The sequence below is a fragment of the Pleurodeles waltl genome, chromosome 6 (genome assembly GCF_031143425.1).
Source record: "Pleurodeles waltl isolate 20211129_DDA chromosome 6, aPleWal1.hap1.20221129, whole genome shotgun sequence".
In the NCBI taxonomy this organism is placed as follows: Eukaryota; Metazoa; Chordata; class Amphibia; order Caudata; family Salamandridae; genus Pleurodeles; species Pleurodeles waltl.
In genome coordinates, this window is record NC_090445.1 from 768,686,334 (window position 1) to 768,711,216 (window position 24,883).

Genomic DNA, 24,883 nt, shown 5'->3' on the forward strand with positions numbered 1-24,883 from the left:
ATTTCTGTAACAAATACATCTTGTTGGAATTAGTCGAAAGTTAGAATAGTTATATCTGTGTTTTAGTGGTTTAGAAATAGTCTTACACTCATGCATATCTATTAGCTAATATGCTATCTTGAAAGGGTAGCAGACTCTAGGCAAAAACATTTTGTTTTTCTGCCTTGGGCCAGAACCTTTTTTTTTTTTTTTTGTAGAAGAAAAATCTTGACATGATGAGCTGTTACTGGTCGGTCAGATCAAATTTAAAATAATTTTCCTTAGCAAGTACCTGATAAGAGGTTTGTCCCTGGGTGCAGCATGCAATTAGGCTTCTATTGAAAACAGATTTTCCTTTACAGGTCACCTTCCACTAGCTCTAAAGAAAAAAACATAAGGAGGGAGGTGTTTATAACTTTGCGTGTGTGTGTATATATTTTGCGTGTTTGTTTAGTTTTCCTATTTTCTTTTTTTATTTGCTAAATTTGGATAACTTTCATGGTTATGATTTGCATGAGTACTTTTCTTTTTTACTGATGAGATTCAGGGTGTGCCAAGTGGACACTATTGGGCTGATTTATGAAAAGTGGCACTGCACCCAGTAGAGCGCTACTTTCCTTGTGCCCCTCACTATCCCCCTACTGCCACCATGTGTGCGCAGTATTTAAAATATGGTGCACCATGGTGCAGGGTAGGGGGCAATAGCGTCAGAATTCCTGATGTTATTGTTGTACTATGCATGAGTAGTGTCAAAACTTTGGAGCTACTCCTGCAGAGTACATCGGTACCCATTGTATTCAATGGCATGCACCCTTTTAATGCCTGCTCTGAACAGGCGCTAAAAGTGCCTAAAAAAATGACACAAAGAAATCTCTTAGATTTCTTTGCACCATTTTTTTGGCTCCCTAACAGGGGAATGCCCCCTTGCATACATTATGCCTGGCACACACATAATGTAGCACTAAGGGTTACAAAGTAGAGTAATGTGTGCATTGCGCCACTTTGTAAATCTGGTGCGACTAGTTTGGCCTGTAAAAAAATGATGCTAATGTGGCAAAAGGAAGCGCTAGGGGCACTTAAATCAGTCCCTATGTTTAAAGTGAACTTTTTATTTATTTAGTGGAAACAAACTTCGAATGCAAGAGTTTCTTTCTCAATTGAAAACAAAAAAAAGTAAAATAACCTGACATCCATGTAATTTTCTTACACATGATTTGGGATTAGGGTGGTATTGTGCATTTCTGCTTTCTCTGTCCATCATGAACTGCCTGGCAAAGAAGGCAATAAAAATAATTGATGTTCCCCCCTCCTTTCAGGGTGACCATCTCTGGGACCTGGCTGTCTATGGCAGATCAGAGATTTACACTGGCAGCGCCAGTAGAGGCACCGCCAGTGTAATCACAATGGTTTCCCAGCTCTAAATACAGCAGAGGTTCACATGTTTGGTGTGGTGGGAGTACTCCAATGTTGACAAACTACAAATTAAACTTTAGTCTTTTGTGCTTTTTGGTGGCCCCTGTTCAGGACAGCTTTGAGGTTATGATCCAGTTTCAGCTTTTTTATGCCCTGTTTGACCAGGTGCACTGACACACTTGTCCAAATTCTTAATGTGTTAAAATCTAATATTCAGGGATAGTGATGTAGGGTTTCAGTATTGTAATGCAGCAGCTCGCTTAAATTAGTACAAACAGTCTTTGTGACACCCTCTCATTTTTTATGTAAGGTCCTGTTTTGATCTAAAAGAACGTTTTTATGGAGGTTGCATGAAACATAAACACATTTTTGTCTGCAAATTGCCTATCATAGATTCTCACACATCACCCACATTAAAAATAATTTAAATGAAAACGACATTTAAAGCAATCTGTTTAGGAATGATTCAAGTTCATTAGGGCAAGACTCTCTGCAGAGCAGAATTGCCTCTATCAGGGGTCCCCCTTGAAAGACTGGGGCCCTGGATCAGAGGCCACTTTGCCCATGCCTTAAAACGTCTCTGCATGCTTTCACTTTGTGTTTTGTCTATCCCTTTAGTCGAGATTAAAGGCTATCTTCAAAGTAAACCAAAACAGACAAGTTCTGTATCGCTCAACCGTTCAACCGCGTGAGTTTGCTAAATTCACCATCTTTACAAGTAATGGATTTGGATTTATCCATATTAATCTCTATGAAGGGACCCGCTGAGAGAAAGACGCAGTCTAGTCTCTCCGCGGGTGGATTCGGGACGGGGAAGTGGCGCGCAAGGCGCCTGATTGGGTAGAAGGTAAGTGGGGGCGGGATGTAGGTCAGGTTTATAAGGGGGGTGGAGGGTGGGGTCGGCCCTTTCTCGTACCGACTTAGGTGAGGGAGGGTCGTGTAATAAAGTGAAGTGTAGAGGTAAGGAGGTTTTTTCTAGGCAGGGCAGCAAGGCCAGTTCAGGTAGCGCAGGGTGGGGCTTTTTAACAGGGCCATGAGACGTGGACCGCGTATTTAGAGCTAGGCATCCAGAGGTAGGGTGGGCGGCCCCTCGAGCAGCACGGGCACGAGTCCGGATACACAAAAGACAGGGGAAGCCCCTCCCGCGGGCACCCAGGGAAAACACATGAGCCGGGGGGAAGCCGGCCCCTAGGGCAATTGTTTGTTAACGCGCGGAGAGCGCGCGCGGTGAGGGGAGGTTCCCACCACCCCCACCGGTTTACATACCACGCGGAGGCCGCGCACGAAGGCCAGAGGGAGCAGGCCTAGCCGCATAAAGGTGCCGCCACACCCCGCGGGGGCCCCTATTCGGACCGACGAACGCAACGGGCAGGGAGGGCCCTCGGGCACATAAAAAAAAAAAAAAAAGGTTTTTTCATTATAGGCTGCATCGCAGGTTTTTAGCCCCATTTCCCCCCCCCCCTAGGGCAGACCCACAAGGGTACACAAAAAAATTAAAATAAATAAATAAATAAATAAAAGAGGAATAATAAATAAATAAAAAGGAATACATATGTATATAAGCCACATATACACAGTATAACAGGAAACGCAGGGTAATAGCAAACAGGACCATACCAGAAAGGCGGCCGACAGTTAATGACTGGCAGGATGGCCACAGGCCACGATGCGGAGGCAGTGAGGGCCGCACTATGCGTTTTGGGTGAGACAGGCAGGGCAGATCTACTCAGGCCAGCGGTCCTGGAACAGGCTTGGGTAGGGATGGCACGCCCCACTAGGGCGGCATCGGGGAGGGTCGCGGCCGCAATAGCGGCCTGCGAGTCACAAGACTCAGACGGGGAAAAAGACGAAGGGCCCATGACCCCTGGGCAGGTAACAACGGTACAAGCGCCCCACGGGGCGCAGAGCCCGCTGCTGTTTGGCGAACAGACGCAAGATCCACAGGACAAGGGAACGGACAGCGCACAGGCAGGTTTTGCCCCCTCGGGCCCAGGTGGGCAGGTGACGGGGGGATGGGGCCGAAGGGCCAGGCGGGGAGGCAGAGCAGCACATACCGGGGCCCAGCTGGGACTTCGCCCCCCTAGATTTGTCATACCGTAGAGGGGAGGCCCCCATCCCAGGTTGGTTTGGGGCGCCAGTAAAGAAAAGAGGCAAGTATGCCGGTAAAAGCAGGGGTGGGCCGGGAAGGGCTAAGACAGCGCCCCGCCAGGCCAGGGGGGGAAAAATCAAGTCACCACAAGAACCAAGGGCCGTGGTGGGCCAGAGCCCGCACACACAAGGAAATTAGGAGCAGGCGGAGACCTGGGACTTAGAGGCAAGAATCAGGGAACAGCGTTGGGTAGTACTAGAGACGGAGGCCAGGTGGGCACAGCTGTGCAAAGATAGGGAAGAGGCGAACGCCTACAGCGAGACAACTCCTAAGGCCAGAGAGGCCAGAGGGCAATCAGGTATGCAGCAGCCAGGGCCCGGGAGCGGTACATGGGTATGGGTACCACAGGCAAGGGGAGAACAGAGACAAGAGGCTCGAGTGGCCGAAGGGCAAGTTGGCGCGGGAAACCCCGGTGACGCAGACGGTCACGGGGGCAACAAGGCAGCAATGCCGACGACAGAGGTTGGCAAGAGGCGGTACACGCCGACTGGGCGCAAGACGGGCCAAACGCGTTGGCACGAAGCACTGGAGGGGTCTACGGCGGCCTTCTCCACACCGAGGGATCAAGCGTCCTGCGGGGAGGGAGGCAAGCGAGAGTACATCAACCAATGCGAGAGATGTGGGCCAACACAAGGGCCAGTGGGAAGGAGAAGATGAGTTGGTATTGGATTACAAGGAGGAAGGGGATGAATGGGAGGATAGCGAAATACGTGATTGGGAGGTGAGCGATGTGAAAAAGGGTGGCGGGCGAGGGCGCAAGAGCGGCGCAACCTCTTCTTCGTGCTCTGTTTTACAGGTGACAGCTCCTTTGGAAGGCCCCTCTGGGAGCAGGCAAGTCATGCAGCGCAGCAGGAGCCAGAAAGGAGTGCCAAGGGGTCTAGGGGACACCGCTGGAGGTAAGAAATGGTCAGTATGGGGCAAAGGGGGGGGGACAATAAGGGAGGCTAGCACGAGTAGGTCCATCGGGGTAGGTGACGGGTCAGTTTTGGAGGTGGCAGGCAATAACACCACACAGAAGACGGGCGAGAACAAAGAGAAAGAGGGTACCGACACGATAGACACAGCCACGACGGGAAAGGCGGATAAGGGGGAAAATACGGTAGAAGATAAGGAGGGGGGAAGTCACAAGAAGAGGCTGCCGTACATGGGTTTAGCCATGCCACTGGGTTCAAACGTGGCAGAGAAGACAAAGAACAAGATATGGAAACACGAATATGTGGATGTTTTTAAACTATTACATAGGGACATACAGGCGAAGGAAGGGTCCAAGGAAGAAGAATGGGAACTAGCACGCAGGCCCCGGGTACCGATAACAATGGATAACTGGACATCGGCCTTTTTGATATTCGCAAGTATATACTGTGAGAAATACCCGGACAGGGCTATCGCCCTGTTTAAATACATGGATATAATTAGAAAGGCTCAAATGCATTTTGGGGGTTTCGCGTGGCTCAGTTACGACGAGGAGTTTAGGGCCCGGGTAAGTGTTAATCCGGATAAACCATGGGGTGACGTGGACTCCGAACTGTGGATGCAATGGATGGCATCGGCACAGACAGCGGCATCCACTCACATGGCGAGTGGACTGCCGGTGACTTACAAGCCCTTTCAGGCGCGCCCCGCCCATGGAGGGGCGGGCAATAATACAAAGACAGCGGGACAACCGCGGGGGGCTTGTTGGAACTTTAACAAGGGATTTTGTTCCAGGGCACAATGTAGGTTCAAGCATGACTGCTCCAAGTGCGGGGGTCGTCATCCAGTCACCCAATGTTTCTCATTGTCCAGCCCAGCGGAACAGTGGAGGGCTTCTAGAGGGAGAGGGGCACATGGCGCTCCTGCGCCAAAAGGGGCCTACACCAGTTAGATTTGAATTTCTGCGGCCATGGCTACACACATATCCAGATATGGATAAGGCGCAACTATTGGAATGGGGCTTTAGGGAAGGTTTTAGATTAGGTTACCAAGGCCCTCGCCAAAGGAGATGGGCTGACAATTTGCGGTCAGCCAAAGAGCATCCCCAGATAGTGCGCGACAAAATAGCAAAGGAGGTAGTTTTAGGCAGGATAGCAGGCCCATTTTCCAGGTGGCCAAGTGACGCTTTAATGATATCACCATTGGGAGTGGTACCCAAGAAGGCGCAGGGAGAATTCCGTTTGATTCACCATTTGTCATGGCCCGAAGGTATGTCAGTCAATGATTTCATTGCCCAAGAGGACTCGAAGGTAATTTACGCGTCGGTGGATGATGCAATAAAGCTAGTCCTAAAGTGTGGTACGATGGCCGAAATGGCTAAATGTGATATTCAATCAGCTTTTAGATTGCTCCCCATACATCCAGCAGACTTTGACCTCTTGGGCATGCAGATGGATGGCAACATCTACGTGGACAGAGTGTTGCCCATGGGCTGCTCGATATCATGTGCCCTTTTTGAGACGTTCAGCACCTTTTTGCAGTGGGTCTTTGTGAAGACAAGCGGGCATAGGTGGGTGACGCATTATTTGGACGATTTCCTATTCGTGAGAACAGCGGCATCTGGGGATTGTGGGCGGGCCCTGGACACGTTCCAGAAGCTGGCACAACAGGCTGGTGTGCCCTTGGCCCCTGAGAAAACGGAAGGCCCCACGCCGATTCTAACCTTTTTGGGCATTGAACTAGACGCGAGTAAGTTGGTCGCTAGGTTGCCAGCGCCAAAAGTAGCGGAGATTTTAGAATTCTTAGCAGTGGTGCGCACCATGCGCAAGATGGATTTGCGGACAGCTCAAAAGCTGTTAGGTTATCTCAATTTTGCATGTAGGGTAGTTAGGGGAGGCAGGACTTTTTGTAGGCGTTTGGGACTTTCAATGTCAGGTGCCGTACTTCCGCACCACAGGATACGAGTATCAATGACATTACGAGAAGATATTAGGATATGGGAGATTTTTCTGAGAAGGTTCAACGGAGTACCGATGTCTTTTGGAGAGTCAGACACAATCTGGCAGGTACAAATTTTCTCGGACGCGGCAGGAGCGTCGGGTTTTGGTTTATACTGGGATGGGAGGTGGTGTGCGGAGACTTGCCCGGCATCCTGGAGGCAGCAAGGGAGAAGCATCGCGTTTTTGGAGTTTTTTTCCCCTTTTAGTGGCACTGGCAGTGTGGGGACAGGAACTAGCCAGCAGGACAGTGATTTTTCAAATAGACAACATGGCGGTAGTAGAGCTGGTAAACAGAGAGCAAGGGACATCAGAGTTTTGCGCTTGTTGCGGCAGTTTATGCTTTTATGTTTATCTTTGAATGTCATATTTAAAGCTGCGCATATACCAGGGATATACAACGAGATTGCAGACTCCCTATCTCGTTCACAGTGGCGGCGTTTTCGCGAATTGGCCTCTGGAGCGGATCAGAACAAGACTGTGGTCACGGCAGACATCTGGGAATGGGGGGCATGACGATCACGGGGCTGGTGGAGATGTCATTAGCAGTATCCACACAGCGTAATTACAGACTGGCATGGTTGGAGTTTCAATCTTTTGAACAGTTTTGGGGCAATTTTTGGGAGCAAAGCCTGCTGGTACTGGAGGCACGGACCAGACGTTTCGTGCTGTTTCTGATCAGGGAGGGTTTATCTCCAGCGACTATTGGGGGGAAACTGGCTGGAGTGTCTTTCTACGGATAACTGTTTTTTGGGTATGACCCAGCACACAGTGATTTATTGGGTAAAATGCTGAAGGGATGGGGTAGGGTTAGAATGAGCGGTGATAAACCAGCAAGAGAGCCCAATACATTTGAAATGTTAGTAGAAATGACACAGGTGTTACCAAGTTGTTGTAGGGACGAAGACGAGGTGGGTTTATTTCGTTTATGCATGTTGTGGATGTTTTTTGGAGCATTTAGAGTTTCAGAATTGTTGGGGGTAGGTAAGGAAAATGGAGTAAGGAGAAAAGAGGTATGCATGCACAAAGACAGGTTGGTGATATGGCTAAGACGGTCCAAAACGGATCAGCTGGGAAAGGGCAAGTGGATATGGCTAGAGAAAGGAGGAGTAAAAGCGGCTTGCCCGGTACAAGAATGGGTCAGTTTCAAAACAAGGTGGCCAGGGGCAGGGGAATCAGGGGTTTTTATGCATGCGTCGGGAAAAAAGTTAACGAGTTATCAATTGTTACAAGTTATGAGAATGACCCTTGAAAGGATAGGGCGGCGCGCAGGTGATTATGGGACGCACTCTTTCAGAATTGGCGCTGCAACGGAGGCAGCACATATTGGCTGGGATTGGGCTAAGATGAAATCCATAGGGAGATGGAAGTCTAGGTGCTGTGAGCGGTATGTCAGGCCCTGAAAGTGCAAAGAACAGGTTTGGGGGGGGGGGACTTTTTTGGGTTAGTTTATCAAGACAGTGGTTACAATGTTTTTTCTTTACAGGCTGTGTGGCTGGGCCAGAGAAAGAAAAGATGACGACGTGGTTGGTCGGCTACTCGTTCATTCATTGGGCAGCGAAATTTGCAGAGAAGCAGAATTACGGCAGATCATTGGGATTGCCCAGCAGAAGCCATGAAGTGCGTTGGTGGGGCAAGAGTGGTATGAGGTGGGGGAGTCTGCTCCCATTTATCACGGGTAACTTGCCGCAGTGGGGATGCCCAGATCTGTTATTGATTCACCTGGGGGAGAATGATTTAGTGAAGCTATTGAGGCTCACTTTAATACAATTGATGCAGACGGATTTGGAGCTCTTGCAACGAAAACTATGCAGGACAAGCTTGGTGTGGACTGAATTTGTGCCAAGAAGGGCATGGAGAGGGGCTATTAACCACGGATCCATTGAGCGGGCTCGGAAAAAATTGAACAGAGCTATGAGAGTTTTTTGTTGGGCTCAAGGGATCAAGGTGTTAAGACATGGGGACATAAAAGAGCAAGAACAAGCGTTATTTCGTGATGACGGGGTACATCTATCACAGATAGGTAATGCGTTCTATATCACAGAACTGAGACTAATGCTGGAAAGCATGTGGGGTATAAATTTGTGTACCCGGAAATGAAAAAAGGGGGTGGGGCAGAGAAACGCCTCACGGGTTTCCCTGGGTGGCAGGAGATGGGGGAGGGTGGAGAGCCAGGTGCGGGCTTGTCCACCCTTCCAGGGGGAAAACAAGGAGGTGAAGCATCAGAGCGGGGAGGGGTAGGCTACAGGCAAGGAAGGCATGGGCGGAATAGGAGAGCATATACGGCAGGAAAATTGAAGGGAGACATTTGAGGAGAAATGAAGGCAAGGGATTTGTAAAAGTTAAAGTCTGCTTTAAAAGATATACAGTTAAATGTTTTGAAGTATTGTTGTGTTTTAAATCCTGTTCTAATAAAATGACCTTTTACACCAACAAGAGTGTCACGTATGTATGTCCCGATGAAGGGACCCGCGGAAAGAGAGACGCAGTCTAGTCTCTCCGCGGGTGGATTCGGGACGGGGGAAGTGGCGCGCAAGGCGCCTGATTGGGTAGAAGGTAAGTGGGGGCGGGATGTAGGTCAGGTTTATAAGGGGGGTGGAGGGTGGGGTCGGCCCTTTCTCGTGCCGACTTAGGTGAGGGAGGGGCGTGTAATAAAGTGACCACCCGCCCACCCAGCTTAGGAAGACAGGGGGAGGAAGGGTTTGTAGGTAGGTAGGTTAGTTAGGGCAGGTTGGGGGGGCTAACAGTCATTTAGGACAGGTGATTTTGAGAGAGGTAGCAGGAGATGGGGGAGGGTGGAGAGCCAGGTGCGGGCTTGACCACCCTTCCAGGGGGAAAACAAGGAGGTGAAGCATCAGAGCGGGGAGGGGTAGGCTACAGGCAAGGAAGGCATGGGCGGAATAGGAGAGCATATACGGCAGGAAAATTGAAGGGAGACATTTGAGGAGAAATGAAGGCAAGGGATTTGTAAAAGTTAAAGTCTGCTTTAAAAGATATACAGTTAAATGTTTTGAAGTATTGTTGTGTTTTAAATCCTGTTCTAATAAAATGACCTTTTACACCAACAAGAGTGTCACGTATGTATGTCCCGAAATTGTGTGTCTCACATACTTTTTATCGCCTCTCGAGTAGGCATTGTTAAGACAAGAAAACGGCACAAATAGATTCCGATTTAACGGGACTTCAAGCTCATGTCTTGAAAATTTGAATTAATTTCGGTCACGTTCACTAAGTGGAGCGGTTGTTAACTCACCTTTGCTACTTTAAGGAGCACTATATAAGGAATGGTCATTTAACTGTTTATATGGTCCGTGCATGTTTTTAGCGCTATGTTTAGAGTCTCAAGAATCATTTGCAGATAATTACTTTCAGGAAACGTAGTTCATCAACCATAGCTTGCTTTTGATTTTGGCATTTAAAATTGTGTGACTCGGCCTCTAAAGACCACTTTAAAGTGGATATGTTAATTGTAACAGGAGCTTCTCCAATACCAAGTGCGATGATATAAAATATTGCCCCTTGTTTTTTGTTTTTTTAAAGAGAACGTTTGCTGTAGACATGGAGCATCGCCGAGAGCCCTACTGTGTTATAAAAATGAAAACATGACAGAGGGCAAGTAATGGGAATAAAAGTCCTTTCACTTAGTTTTTACATTTTTATGATTTTACAACTGGATACACAGAGAAAAAAGGTTATGTGCCCAGAGAAATATTGTGACTAGATGACTAGACACCAATATCAGGACTGCAGTTTTGTTTTTCCAGATTCAGCAAATTAGCCATTGTAAGACATCTGCTGCGTTCTTTATAAAGCTTTCATCTGTTTTTTTTGCTGTACTGTCCAAGTCCCAAGGACTTAGGTTTGGCATGTTTTCCCATTATTAAACTGTTTTTTGTGATGCTAAGTGGGATGTTTGCTCTGCCATCTTCCCCGGTTCTTATCTTTTGGGGAAACTATTGATGTGTGTAACATAGAAAAGAAATGCCTTTTCTTCCCACACCTTAAAATATAATTTCAGGAACATAGGGATTACGTTTATTCAAGTGATGTTTTCAGAGAATGAAACAAACTTCATATTGTAAGTACTGTTTATGTTCTGTGATTATTGCAGTGTCTTATCTCTTTTAATTGTACACGTTGGGACCGATTCTTAATCGCTTGTTGTAGTATGTAAAGTAGTACTAGCCTAGTACTACTCACCTGCTACAAAATGCAGTTCACAAACCCAAAGCTCGAGATTTCCAACTTTCATGTCTTTTCTGTGTGGTCTCTGCACACTTACATGTATTTTTTAGTGTGAAATGTGAGAGGGACCGGCGGTAGGATGAAAAAGCAAAATATCCACTACTAAATGGGATGGCGTGGAGGAAATTTTGGGAGATTTTAGCAAGAGACATAATACGTACACACACTGACAAAAGTGTAAGACCATTGGTTTTGACACACTACACTTCTAAAGCTTCTACAGCCCTAAAGTTGTCAAAGAAGGTCTAAATGTACTCCAGTTGAAAGTTGGAGTAAGTCAGTCATCAGACATGGTCAACCACTGGTAATGTGACACACTCCCATAGGGAATAATGGTTGCAGGGAAATAAAATAACAACCAATAGGAATAAATAGAGCTACATACAATACATGAGATAGAAATTGAGGGATCTATTCACAAAGGTAAATGTACACATATGAAATTACTCCTGTGTAAACTTACTACTGCAAATATTAGTGACTTTACATTTCTTTGCTATTTAATTTACTATGGGGTGCAGAGTTACATCTCCATCCCCTCAAAAAGGTTTGGAACCTGCGAGAACAGGATTTATAAGTTTAAAGTTAATACTACTATCTTTTCACACATTGGCTGGGATCTCCACCAAAGGGGTAGAGAGCTCCCTCTTGTAATGTATAGGCGCAAACAATAAAGGTCATAAATGATTAAAAAATATTAAAATATTTGACTGTAAAATCATAAGGTAATTTAAAATAATTGTTATTAAGCTAAAACTGAAAAGATAACATTTTATAGCACATTATCTCATTAAGAAAAATATTCATTTGATTCATCATTACAATTTGCAAAATGCATCTTAACTATCATTTTTATATTTAATTATTATTTTAGTAAACTTATTATAACATATTTCTATAACTAATTGGAAATTCTTATATTTTTTTAAAAGGTTAAACTTTTACACTAAGGTATGACTGCTACCAAGAAGGCTACCTGAATATTATTAGCGCCAAGGTATAGATAATGAGGTGGAGCTGCAGGTTAGTACATGTTAAGCTTGTCAAAATGCTGGTAAATATTTAATCATGTGTAATATTAATGCCTTTGCAGTCGATTTTCCTAAAGGGCTTGGGAAAAGTCAGCCATTGATTTTGTTGATCTGGTGCAATGGTTTCCCCAATGAAAAACGTTTTTATAGTCCTCCTGGACTATCACCCTAAGTGCGTCCACTATTCTCTAGTCAAAGAAACCACTGCTAGTGCAGTCATTGACATTTTAGAAAATATGTTCAACTACTGAAAGATACCCTCAGGTGTTAGTATCTGACAATGGTGTTGAATTTATTTGACACCAAATAAAGACATACTTAATTGGCGCTGGCATCGGACAATTAACTGTGGCTGTTAGTACCAGGGCTTCTGGTTGGAAGAGGTATGCACCTTTTCCAAGCAGGAACCACAATCCTAGTCAGGGCAAGTCAGATAAGTTAGATACACACCCTAATTTTAACCTGTGTTCACCCTGTGATAGCTTGGCATAGAGCAGTCAGGCATAACTTAAGAGGCAATGTATAAAGTATCTGTGCAATACTTCAAACAGTAAATACTACACAGAAAGGATTTAATGTAATGAACAAAATAAGAGCAAAACAACAAAAATCTAATAGGTAGAAGTCAAGATATGAATTTTCAAAGAATAAACGTAGTTGTAGTGTTTAGAAGCCTAAAGCGCCAGCTGGGACTATCTAGTTGCTCTAGACCAGGTCAAATAGTCAGGGACGCCACAATGGATTGAGGGTCTGATAAAGGTACCAGCCCTGCCCCGTTGAAACAGTACCTTGGTTCAGAGTAGCGTCAATGTCTAGAACAAGATGCAAGGATCAAAAGAGGTGGTGCACTGGCATCGATCTCAAAGAGGTAGGGGATGTGTCGGCTTTGAGACACACAAGGTCAGGGATACATTGGGAATAGGGACAATGCATCATGCACAGTCAGCAATGCAATGTTCCTGATCCTTACACCAACAGTGATGTGCCGGCATCGACATGGATTCCGTATCCTTGATCCTCAAAGCACTGGCGATGCATCAGCATCGATGTAGATGCGGCTGTTCGTACAACGGTGTTGGTGCATGGATTCAGGACTGGAGCAGCAATTTATACCCACTTCCAGGGGCCCAGGACTGGATTGGTACCACTTGGCAGGGCAAGACTCACAGATGGCAGAGTCCAGGTGCTGTAGGCGATAAAGCGTAAGTGTCTTACGTCCCTGAGACTTCAAAAGAACAGAAGGAAAACCAGCAAGCCCATGTAGTCACTCTGGTTCTGGGTTGGAGAGAGTCAGGTCCAGTTATTATCACTACTGGACAAGGAGGGCAACAGGCCAGCACAGCAGTGCAGGAGTCCAGTGGGTCCAGCAGAGTAGCAGTCCCTAAAAAAGCACAGCGGTCCTTCTCCCTGGCTGAGTATCCACAGGTCCAGAAGTGGTGGTGTCAGAGGTCCAGTACTTAAACCCAGTTGTACCATTGAAGTGTGGGAGTCTCCAAAGAAAGGCCTTTGAAGTTCACAGAGTCTCTGCACTTTCTGCCCTTCCTGCCCTGGCTCCAGACTCTCTACAGGGGGTATGCAGCCCTTTGTGTGGGGACAGGACACTGTCTATTCAGGCGTAAGTGTCAGCCCCTCCCTCCCAGTCTGCCCAAGATGGCCCATCAAGCTGTTGATGGCCCATCAGTTGCACCTACACTTCCTTTGTGTGTGGCTGTCTAGAGGGAATGCACAAGCTAAGCTGCCACCCAACCCCAGACAGGCAGAAGGCATCAAGTGGCTAAGTAAGAAAATGTCAACTTTTTAAAAGTGGCATTTTCTGAACTACAATTTAAAATTGGACTTCACCATAAGGTGTGATTTTAAACTGTGATTCCAGAGACACCAAACGGGGGAATCCCATCTCTTTCCAATTGGAAATTACACTTATAAAATGCAATAAGACAATCCCATTATTTCCTATGGAAGAGATACCCTGCCCTTGGGCTGTCTAGGACCTACCTTAGGGATGACCTATATGTATTAAAAAGAAAGGTTTGGGCTTGTCAAGAGGGTGAACTTGCCAGGTCGACATGGCAGTTTAAAACTGCACACACAGGCTCGGCAAAGGCAGACCTGAGACATGTTGAGGAGGTAATTAGGTGGGTGGCAAAATTAGTGCTGCAGGCCCAGTAGTAGCATGTAATTTACAGGCCCGGGGCAGAGGTAGTGCACTTTACTAGGACTTATTAGAAAATTAAATACGCTAGTTGTAGATAGCCAATGTTGCCTTGTTTTAAGCAAAGAGCACACACACTTTAGCACTGGTTAGCAATGGTACAGTGCTCAGTGTCCTAAATACAGTAAAAACAAAGTCATAAAAAGAGGAGAGGAAAGGCAAAAACTTTGGGGATGACCCTGCAGAAATTGCCAAGTCCAACAACTGCATTGCATAGTTCATAAGAAAATGAGATAGAAAGAGTGAACATAATTATTAAAGTTCCCATTAAGTTTGCTATTGTTGCTGGGTTGAACATTGAGGAAACATTTGGAGTTATCACATTACACCACACTTTGCAAGAAGAGTGAGCCCCTTTATGTTGCTTTGGTTTAAAAATCCAGTCTGGAATTTAGGCCTAAAATGTATTCAAAAAGCTGGTTCAGGGCTTGCGGTTGTAGGTATATAGGTTTTTTAAGAGAGAGTTCACATGACTCAGTCCAAATGTATTGAACAATGCAGTAATATTCACAGCACCTTAACGTGTGACTTCAAGGTAGGTGACATTGGCTGATTTTGTAAAGATTTCAGTTTTTTTTAAAGAAACTCAGGTTATCCCTGTAATCACAGGTTCTGTTTGAGTCTCTGATTAAAGTTGACAGTGCAAGACACAGGTTTTCAGATGTGGAAATAAATGTATGAAAGTTAAATTGTATTACAGGGGAAGTGTGCCTGTATATGGTGTACTTAGCAAGGGTTGAGAGTATCAAGTAATGTGAGAAATTGGATTACTGTTTGAGGGGGGTGAAACTCTACTCAAGTAGCAACCACAATCCTTGTCAGGGTGAGACACAAGTAAAACTCCATATTAGCCTGTGCTGAACCTTCTGGTAGCTTGACACAGAGCAGTCAGGCTTAACTTAGAGGCAATGTGTAAAGTATTTGTGCAACACTTCAAACAGTGATAATGCAATGCAAGAAAAATTTCACATCAATCTAAAAAAAACATAGAGTCAATTTTAATAAGTAAATCAAGACTAAAATGACAAAAAAGTAAATCAAAACCAAAATGACACAAAAATCCAATCAGTAGAACCGGAGGTATGCAGGCTTAAAAATGTAAGTGAAAATAGTTCCAAAAAGCACAAAGCGCCAACTGCGGATATCTGGTTGCACTGGATCAGGACAAAATGACAAAGTGACAAGGTCAGGCTGACTGCTTTGGAGCACAGGCCAATTAACGGGATCCAGTTAGGCCCATTTCACGGAATACCTTAAATTGTGGTTACAGAGTGTTGTGAGGTCTCACATCGAGGATGCTTTGTGCTGCTGAGGCAATGCAGAGGTTTGAAGGAGGAGAGGAGCTTCAATGTGAGGTCCTGCATCATCATCGGGAACCCATTGATGAGGGCTTGTGATGCAAAATCTGGCATTGAGAATGCATTGCACAGTCAAAGTGATGCATCAGTTCCAAAGAGTTGCACGGCTGCAATGCAACAACCTGTGTCAGCGTGAACACTGTCATCAACAAGAGATATGTGATGCAAGGACATGCATAGGTGAAATTTTGCACAGCAGCAGTTTTGATGCAGGTTGAGAGGTCAATGTAGAATCCTTGCACTGGGAGAACCCTCACAGCAGAAGTGATGAGTCATTTCTGTTTGGGATTGCGCCTCACAGCAGAGGGGATGTGTCAGTTCTGCTTGATCCACAGATTAGCTGGCATTGCATCCTCAGGGCCACTTCAAAGGGTCCAGGACTGGGGTGGCACCACTTGGCAGGGTAGGACTCACAAATGGTAAAGTCCTGGTGCTGAGTTTACGGTTGTTGGAACCTTCTGTTCCTGAGGCTCTAGTCAGGAGGCTAGCCAACTACCTCTTGGAGTCACTCAGGGGTTCTGAGTGCAATAGATGCAGATCCAATCCTTCTCATCCAGGAAAGGGGGCAGAAGGTCAGAACGTGGGGCAGCAGTCCTTCAGATCAGTGGTCCTGCAGAGTGTCAGTCTTTTTAGCAGCACAGCAGTCTTTCTTCTTGGCAGTGTATCCACAGGTCCAGAAGTGTACTGAAGGGTTAGTGCCTGGGGCCCAATATTTGTACCTGGGCCTTCCTTTCAAGTGGGAAAATGTTCTAGAGGTTTCCCTTTGAAGTACACGGGCATCCTGCCTTTCCTGGCTCCAAACTAACTACAAGGGGTATGCAGCCCTTTATGTGGAGGGAGGAAATCGCCTATTCGAGGTAAGTAGGGTTGTGCCCAGCTCCGACATCCCATCCTGCCAGTGAACCCCATCCTGGCACACCCAAGCTCTCTATTGTGTGTGGCTGTTTTGGAGGAATACACAAAGCCCAACTGTCAAGTACATCGTGACCAGAGACAGACTATGGGCACTAAGGAGTTCATTATGAGTTCATTGGATGGTTTTTACCATCTGCCGAACTTCCGACAGGGAGGTTGCAGTCACCCAGGCTACCTCCTCGCTGGCCCCATTAAGAGTATCCCGCTAGATCAGCGGGCGGAAACCTGAGTTTCTGCCCGCTGGCCTAGCGAGAAACAGGCTACAGCATTGTCTCTAGCTCGTAATCGAGGGGCGGCAATGCTGTAGGCTGCAGGGAACATTGCGAGGGTGCTGGCCAGGGGGGCCCACTGCACCAGTTCTCTGCCAGCATTTTCATGACGGTGGTACCGCCATGAAAACAGCTGGCGGAGGAGGGGCTCGTAATCCCTAGAGCAGCTCTGCTTGTCACCACCACCTCCAGACGCCGGGATTGCTGACCCTGGAAGATCTGGCAGTTCCCTGGCAGCCCAATCATCAGGGTTGTAATGTGACCGCCAGATTCGTAATGACCCCCTAAATGTCTAAGGCAGGTAAGTGCCAATTTTCTAAAAGACTAATTTTCAAAATTTTAGTTTACCTGCTCCTATTTGGATATTACAGCTTATTAAATGTAATAAGGTACCTCCAACGCTATCCTAGGGGAGTTGTAGGCCTTGTAGTAATGAAAAACTAATTTATTTTTTTCACTACCAGGACTCGGTAAAACTTAAAAGTAAATGTCCAACTTTTTAAGTACACTTCCCTGCCCTCTGGGCTGTCTGTGACCTACCTTAGGAATCACACATATGTATTAAAAAGGAAGATGTGGTCCTGGCAAAAAGGTTTGTTTTGTCAGGTCAAACTGACAGTTTGAAACTGCAGACACAGGTTGCAATTGCAGACCTGTGGCATGTTAAAAGTGTTACTTAAGTGGGTGGCACAGTGAGTGCTGCAGACACACCAGTGACATTTAATGTAATGGCCTTGGGCACAGGTAGTGCCACTTCGGACTTACAAGTAAATTTAAAATGCCAATTGCGTGTAAGCCAATTCTACCATGCTTTAAGGAGAGAGCACAACCACCTTAGCACAGGTTAGCAATGGTAAAGTGCGCAGAGTCCTATATCAGCAAAAATTAATTCAATAAGACAGGAGGTTTGATGGCAAAATATTAGAAGGAAGACCACACAAAAGATTTCACGTCTTACAAGTAAGCAATGGGTATTTTTGTAGATGGAAACATAAGGAGTCCAGAGAATTATGATCTAATCCAGGAAACAACAAGTGGTGATGACTCAATTATTCAAAAATGCCTAAAGTTTTGTGACACTTTGTTCTTGATGTTAAGTTCTGAAGCTATTTCAGATATTGATTCGCAAACTGAATCCCAATCTTATTCATTAGCTACTCCTAATGTTAATTCATAGGAGGAGTTTGCTACCATGTCTAAGCATCCTGCTCCATCAAACAAAAGTGTGAGGAAACCCAAAACAGTGATGAACACAACAACTTATTTGAAAAATTATAAGTGCTTCTGACATATTTTCCAACTATTCCAGGAAGTTAAATTTTCTTTTTCTCAATCTATAAATATAATATAGTATTTTTTAGTAATTTGAAGTGCTACATTCGTTTTGGTCTTCCTGCAATGTAACATGTTATGTAGCTTCTTAATATTTTTTAATCTTACATCTTTTGCGATGTTTCACATATTCCATGGAATGTGACAGGAGTTTCAGAATGTTCAAAGGGAGAGGAACCAGCTTTTGAAGCGGTAGTTGGAGAGAGAGTTGCCATCTTGGATGATGCTAAGTTGGTAGCTGCCGCTGGATGTTATGTGAATACAATAGAACCTTTAATTATATTGAGTGCAGCTCTTCCATGAAGACAACATACCAGCTGGTCAAATATGTAGTCCGACTATGTTCCAAAGTTTACGTTTCGTTACATGCCTGGGTCAGGTTTACCAATCAAATTAGACAAGCTTCTTTCTTCAAACTATTCCACCACATTTCAATGTCAATGGGGCTACTGCCAAAAGACAGAAACTCTTTGGTGCCCACCTGGGCTGCAAAAATGCCCAGAGCTCAATAAACAACCACTTATTACCAATCAAATACAACTCAAAATCTTTTATCTGAAAAAAAGTGAACATGTCATCTCATACCTTATATGCTCATGTGTCAAGAACCCTCAGAGTTGCAATGTTTTGACTCCTGTGAAGGGTGGAAGAAGAGCAAAATATTTGCAATTCAAAAAGTATCCACAGTGGCAGAGGCGGCGTCGTTATTGGAAGGTATTGTGTTGAGTTGTATTACAGTCATTGCAAAGAGAGAGGCAGCCAAGATGGTCACCAGGTTGTTCTGGCACAAGTTGCAGTTCTAGTATTGCTCTTCCAAAATCGAGTTGTTAATAGGCGCACGCAGCTTGAGCGCCATGCACTTCAACTGTGTTCTGACTGGAGTTCGGAGGCGAAACGAAAGAGCATTTATCCTGAGGAAGTTTCCACGAAGGCAACGTAGTTCAAAGGATTCGATAGTTGTCGGCTGGGTTTCAAGAATCGGACATGACAAGAACATTTTGAATGCATCGTACAAGGTGTTGTTAACTGTTTTAACAACAATAAGGTCCAGAGGTATTCAAAGGCCTTGGTGATAACATATCGTAAAGAAAGCCTCCAAAAAAATATTGTTACCTATGAATAAATATTTAAAAGACAGTCAATAAGAATTCCAGTTTTGTAAGTCATGTGTCAATACTTAATACTCTCTCTCTCTCTCTCTCTATATATATATATATATATATACATATATATATATATATATATATATATACACATCTATATACAGGTACCGCAATGAAAAAATGTATTGCATCTGACTTTTAAAATTGGGAAACCCATGGCAGGGTTTTAACTGTGTGTAAATTAAGTGTGACCTAGGCACACCCACTAGAGGGAAAGGACTAACGTTGCTGAACTCGGAATCCCAGCATGCATATCCAATGACTCATTGCGAGGCACACCGGAGAGCATTAATCGTAATTTGCATGAGATTTAAGTTTCAGAACAACGAAGGTGCAGATTTCATACTTTTGATCCTGTGAACAAGGGCTGTGATGGCCCGAAACGCGTCAGGAAGAGACAGAATGCTCCCTTTGTTACAAGTTGGATTTTAAAATTTCAATGTCAATGGGGCTACTGCCAAAAGACAGAAACTCTTTGGTGCCCACCTGGGCTGCAAAAATGCCCAGAGCTCAATAAACAACCACTTATTACCAATCAAATACAACTCAAAATCTTTTATCTGAAAAAAAGTGAACACGTCATCTCATACCTTATATGCTCATGTGTCAAGAACCCTCAGAGTTGCAATGTTTTGACTCCTGTGAAGGGTGGAAGAAGAGCAAAATATTTGCAATTCAAAAAGTATCCACAGTGGCAGAGGCGGCGTCGTTATTGGAAGGTATTGTGTTGAGTTGTATTACAGTCATTGCAAAGAGAGAGGCAGCCAAGATGGTCACCAGGTTGTTCTGGCACAAGTTGCAGTTCTAGTATTGCTCTTCCAAAATCGAGTTGTTAATAGGCGCACGCAGCTTGAGCGCCATGCACTTCAACTGTGTTCTGACTGGAGTTCGGAGGCGAAACGAAAGAGCATTTATCCTGAGGAAGTTTCCACGAAGGCAACGTAGTTCAAAGGATTCGATAGTTGTCGGCTGGGTTTCAAGAATCGGACATGACAAGAACATTTTGAATGCATCGTACAAGGTGTTGTTAACTGTTTTAACAACAATAAGGTCCAGAGGTATTCAAAGGCCTTGGTGATAACATATCGTAAAGAAAGCCTCCCAAAAAATATTGTTACCTATGAATAAATATTTAAAAGACAGTCAATAAGAATTCCAGTTTTGTAAGTCATGTGTCAATACTTAATACTCTCTCTCTCTCTCTCTCTCTCTATATATATATATATATATATATATATATATATATATATATATATGTATATCCTTTCAGATTTTGCCCTCGAAGCGAAAACGCACTCACAGACAGGTAATTATTATTTATTTCAGCTTAAATCCAACTTGTAACAAAGGGAGCATTCTGTCTCTTCCTGACGCGTTTCGGGCCATCACAGCCCTTGTTCACAGGATCAAAAGTATGAAATCTGCACCTTCGTTGTTCTGAAAGTTAAATCTCATGCAAATTACGATTATTGCTCTCCGGTGAGCCTCGCAATGAGTCATTGGATATGCATGCTGGGATTCCGAGTTCAGCAACGTTAGTCCTTTCCCTCTAGTGGGTGTGCCTAGGTCACACTTAATTTACACACAGTTAAAACCCTGCAATGGGTTTCCCAATTTTAAAAGTCAGATGCAATACATTTTTTCATTGCTGTACCTGTTGTCCTGCAATCCGGTTTTTCTCAACTTCCAAAACCGAGCAGGCCCATAAATCACATCACTATGGCGGTGCAGTCTTCCTGGCTGGGCTGCCAGAATATATCCTTTCAGATTTTGCCCTCGAAGCGAAAACACACTCACAGACAGGTAATTATTATTTATTTCAGCTTAAATGCGACTTGTAACAAAGGGAGCATTCTGTCTCTTCCTGACGCTTTTCGGGCCATCACAGCCCTTGTTCACAGGATCAAAAGTGTGAAATCTGCACCTTCGTTGTTCTGAAACTTAAATCTCATGCAAATTACGATTAATGCTCTCCGGTGTGCCTCGCAATGAGTCATTGGATATGCATGCTGGGATTCCGAGTTCAGCAACGTTAGTCCTTTCCCTCTAGTGGGTGTGCCTAGGTCACACTTAATTTACACACAGTTAAAACCCTGCCATGGGTTTCCCAATTTTAAAAGTCAGATGCAATACATTTTTTCATTGCGGTACCTGTATATAGATGTGTATATATATATATATATATATATATGTATATATATATATATATATATATATATATATATATATATATATATATATATAGCAACCACTATTTACAAAAGGAAATTAAGGCAAGAATGAACTAATGATACATGCCTACTGAAACAAAGATACTCAATGAGAAAAAATCAAATTGACTATTATCTCAATCATTTACAGTTAGTCCTTCATGTAATCTATTTATTATTAACACTGATATATGCCAGTTGAGAGAGAGAGAGAGGCAAATTCCTCATGAAATTCATGTTAAGAGTGTGGAGCATAATAGAAGAAAAAACCTAATTAATTGTTGGCAATGTTGTAAGTGTTAGAGAAAACAATGTGTCCCTAGTAATTGTGATTGTAATCTTTCAGGTGTCGCTTTAAGATAAATACAGAAGAGTCTAGGAGACTGAACAAAAGAAGAAGGAGACCTTTGAGGCAGTCTCCCTTTATCCCACTACCCTTTCCCCTTCCAGGGTGCTCAAAACGAGGAACTATTTGTTGGGTGTAGCCTGGGTTGGGAATTGAGAATAAATCTTATGCTCCTGGGGGAATCTAACCAAGGTACTCTGACATCATGCTTACATGCTTGCACCTTAAAAATTATGCCCCCTGCCTCCTGGGCTGAGGGAGCTTCCATAGGGGTGTCTGACCTATATGTAAGGCAGTGCATTTGACTGTGCCACTCATAGGGAGGGCACAGTCAATCTCGAGCAGTTTGCACTGCTTCTGCAGTCTGCAATGGCAAGGCTGCTTTCAGTAGTTTGCATGGGTCACTCAGGGTGGCACAATATCATGCTTCAGCCCTGGGGATCCCTTTATCACCAGGCCATGGGTCCCCTGGGTACCATTTACTAGGGACTTATGAGGAGGTAAAGCCTTTGCAATCCAAAAATTGCCAAGTTGACAAATCAATTTAGGGAGCTAGCACAAGCACTGTGTCCTGGTTAGCAGGCTCCAGTGCACTAATAAAGTCATAACCATCAGCATTGGGGGCAAAACGTGGGGGGGGTGACAATAAACAAAGAGGCACTTTCCTTCAGCGCTAACTGGAAATTACACAAAACTTTACTGGCATACAAATTCTTTCACATCTCTACATATGTTGTGCACCTCCCTTGGTCTCCATGCAGTTTCGGTTCTGAGATAAAGGTAGATTCTCATTTTTTGGAAAAGGACCTGAGATACACTGTGGTGAACAAAATGTTTAGGTAAAATGTAATGAAAATGTTGTGCTTGGTTGATCAATAGCACAATATTGACCTTAAAAAACATCCCTGTAGTCATCAGACGCCCTGATGATGTATATTATTTCTAGTAAAACAAAAACAATCCTGTGATGAAACCAAGGAACTTGTTAATTTTGTAACAGTAAAAAGCTATAGATCAGTGTTTCCCAGTGTTAGAAATGGGCTCTTTGGTTGGCAGTCAGGTTACCCCCTGTCCAAGCAAGGACACTCACTCTAGTCAGGATAAAAGAGAATCACCCTCAGTTAACCCCTGCTTACCCCCTTGGTAGCTTGGCATGAGCAGGCAGGATTAATTTCAGATGCATTGTTTAAAGTATTTGTACCAACGCTTATAGTAATACAGTGAAACACTACAAAATGGATGCCACACCAGTTTAGAAAAATAGGTAATATTTATCTAAATCAAACAAGACCAAAACGACAAACATGCACAAGTCAAGATATGAATTTTCAAAAGAATAAGAGTCTTAATCCTTGGAAAACAGTGGGAATGCTGTTGTCACATAAAGTACCTGGTTAGCATAAAAAATAAAGCTGCACGGGCGAGCGTGCGTCAGAAAAGGGTGTGGATGCATCGATTCCTTACTCGCAAGTGAGGCCGTGCGTCGTTTCCTTCTCCGGTCGGGTCAGCGATGTGTCATTTTTCTCCCTCGCAAGAGAGTAATGTGTCAATTTCCAGGTGGGGCACCTCGGATCCACGCAGTCGGGCTGACTTGGACGCCTAGGGACGATGAGTGGAAAATCCAGTCGCATGGTGTTAGAAAACTGCACTGCCTGGGGTTTGTGTCATTATCAGCCTCCGTAAGCGGGTGTGGTTGTCATTTCTCAGCTGCGTTGCGTCCATCTCCCAGTTGTGATGCAGTTGGAGCATTGATTTCAGCCGCAAAGCCAGCAGCTCATAGTTTACCAGCCATGTTGCGGAAGGTATGTTATAAATGACCCTACACGGCGTTCTGTGCTTGGATTTTCAGTTCTTGTCTGTCAGCTTCACCTTTCAAGGGCTCATGGACTGGAAAGGACACCACTTGGCAGGGTAGGAGTCTCAGCAGAGAGTCCAGGTGCTGGCAGGGGAAGTCTTTGATGGCCCTGAGACTTCAACAACAAGAGGCAAGCTCAGTTCAAGCCCTCGGAGATTCTTCTCAAGCAGGAATGCACAACAAAGTCCAGTCTTTGTCCCCTTTCACAGGCAGAAGCAGCAACTGCAGGATAGCACAATAAAGCACAGTCATGGGCAGGGGCAGCACTACTCCTCAGCACTTCAGCTCTTCTCCTTTGCAGAGATTCCTCTTGATTCCAGAAGTGATCTAATTTTTCAGGGGTTTTGGGTCCACTGCTTATACTTAAGTAGGCAAACTTAAAAAGAAAGTCTCTCTTGTTTGTAAGATCCTGTCTTGCCATAGGCCAGGCCCCAGACACACACCGGGGGTTTGGAGACTGTATTGTGTGGGTAGGCACAGCCCTTTCAGGTGTGAGTGACCACTTCTCCCCTCCCTCCCAGCACAGATGGCTCATCAGTATATGCAGGCTACACCCCAGCTCCCTTTGTGTCACTGTGTAGAGGAGAGGTGCAAACAGCCCAACTGTCAAACTGACCCAGACAGGGAATCCACAAACAGGCAGAGTCACAGAATGGTTTAAGCGAAAAAATGCCTACTTTCTAAAAGTGGCACTTTCCAACACACAATCTAAAAACAACCTTTACTGAAAGATGTGTTTATAAATTTTGAGTTCAGAGACCCTAAAGAACACATTTCTATCTGCTCCCAAAGGGAATCTGCACTTTAATAATATTTAAAGGAAGCCCCCATGTTAACCTATGAGAGAGATAGGCCTTCCACAGTGAAAGCCAAATTTGGCAGTATTTCACTATCACAACATATAAAACATATTAGTATATGTCCTACCTCAAACATACACGGTACCCTGCCCATGGGGCTACTTAGGGCCTCACTTAGGGTTGCCTTACAGGTAACAAAACGGAATGTTTAGGCCTAGCAAGTGGGTACACTTGCCAAGTCGAATTTTCAGTTTTAAAACTGCCCACACAGACTCTGCAGTGGCAGGTCTGAGCCATGTTTACAGGGCTACTCATGTGTGTGGCACAACCAGTGCTGCAGGCCCACTAGTAGCATTTGATGTACAGGCCCTGGGCACCTCTGGTGCACTGTACTAGGGACTTACTAGTAAATCAAATATGTCAATCATGGAAAGCCAATTACACATACATTTTACATAAGAGCGCTTACACTTTAGCACTGGATAGCAGTGGTAATGTGCCCAGAGTATCAAAAACAGCAAAAACAAAGTCCGGCACACATCAACAACCTGGGGAACAGAGGCAAAATGTTCTATGGGTTGCTAGTTGAGTTTTGCTGAGTCACAAAAGCTCAAACAATAAATACAGATGCCTTTAAATTCTGTGTTTCACATTTGCTGTGCTTCAAACACAAGGGTTAAACGTCAGGCTATATCAC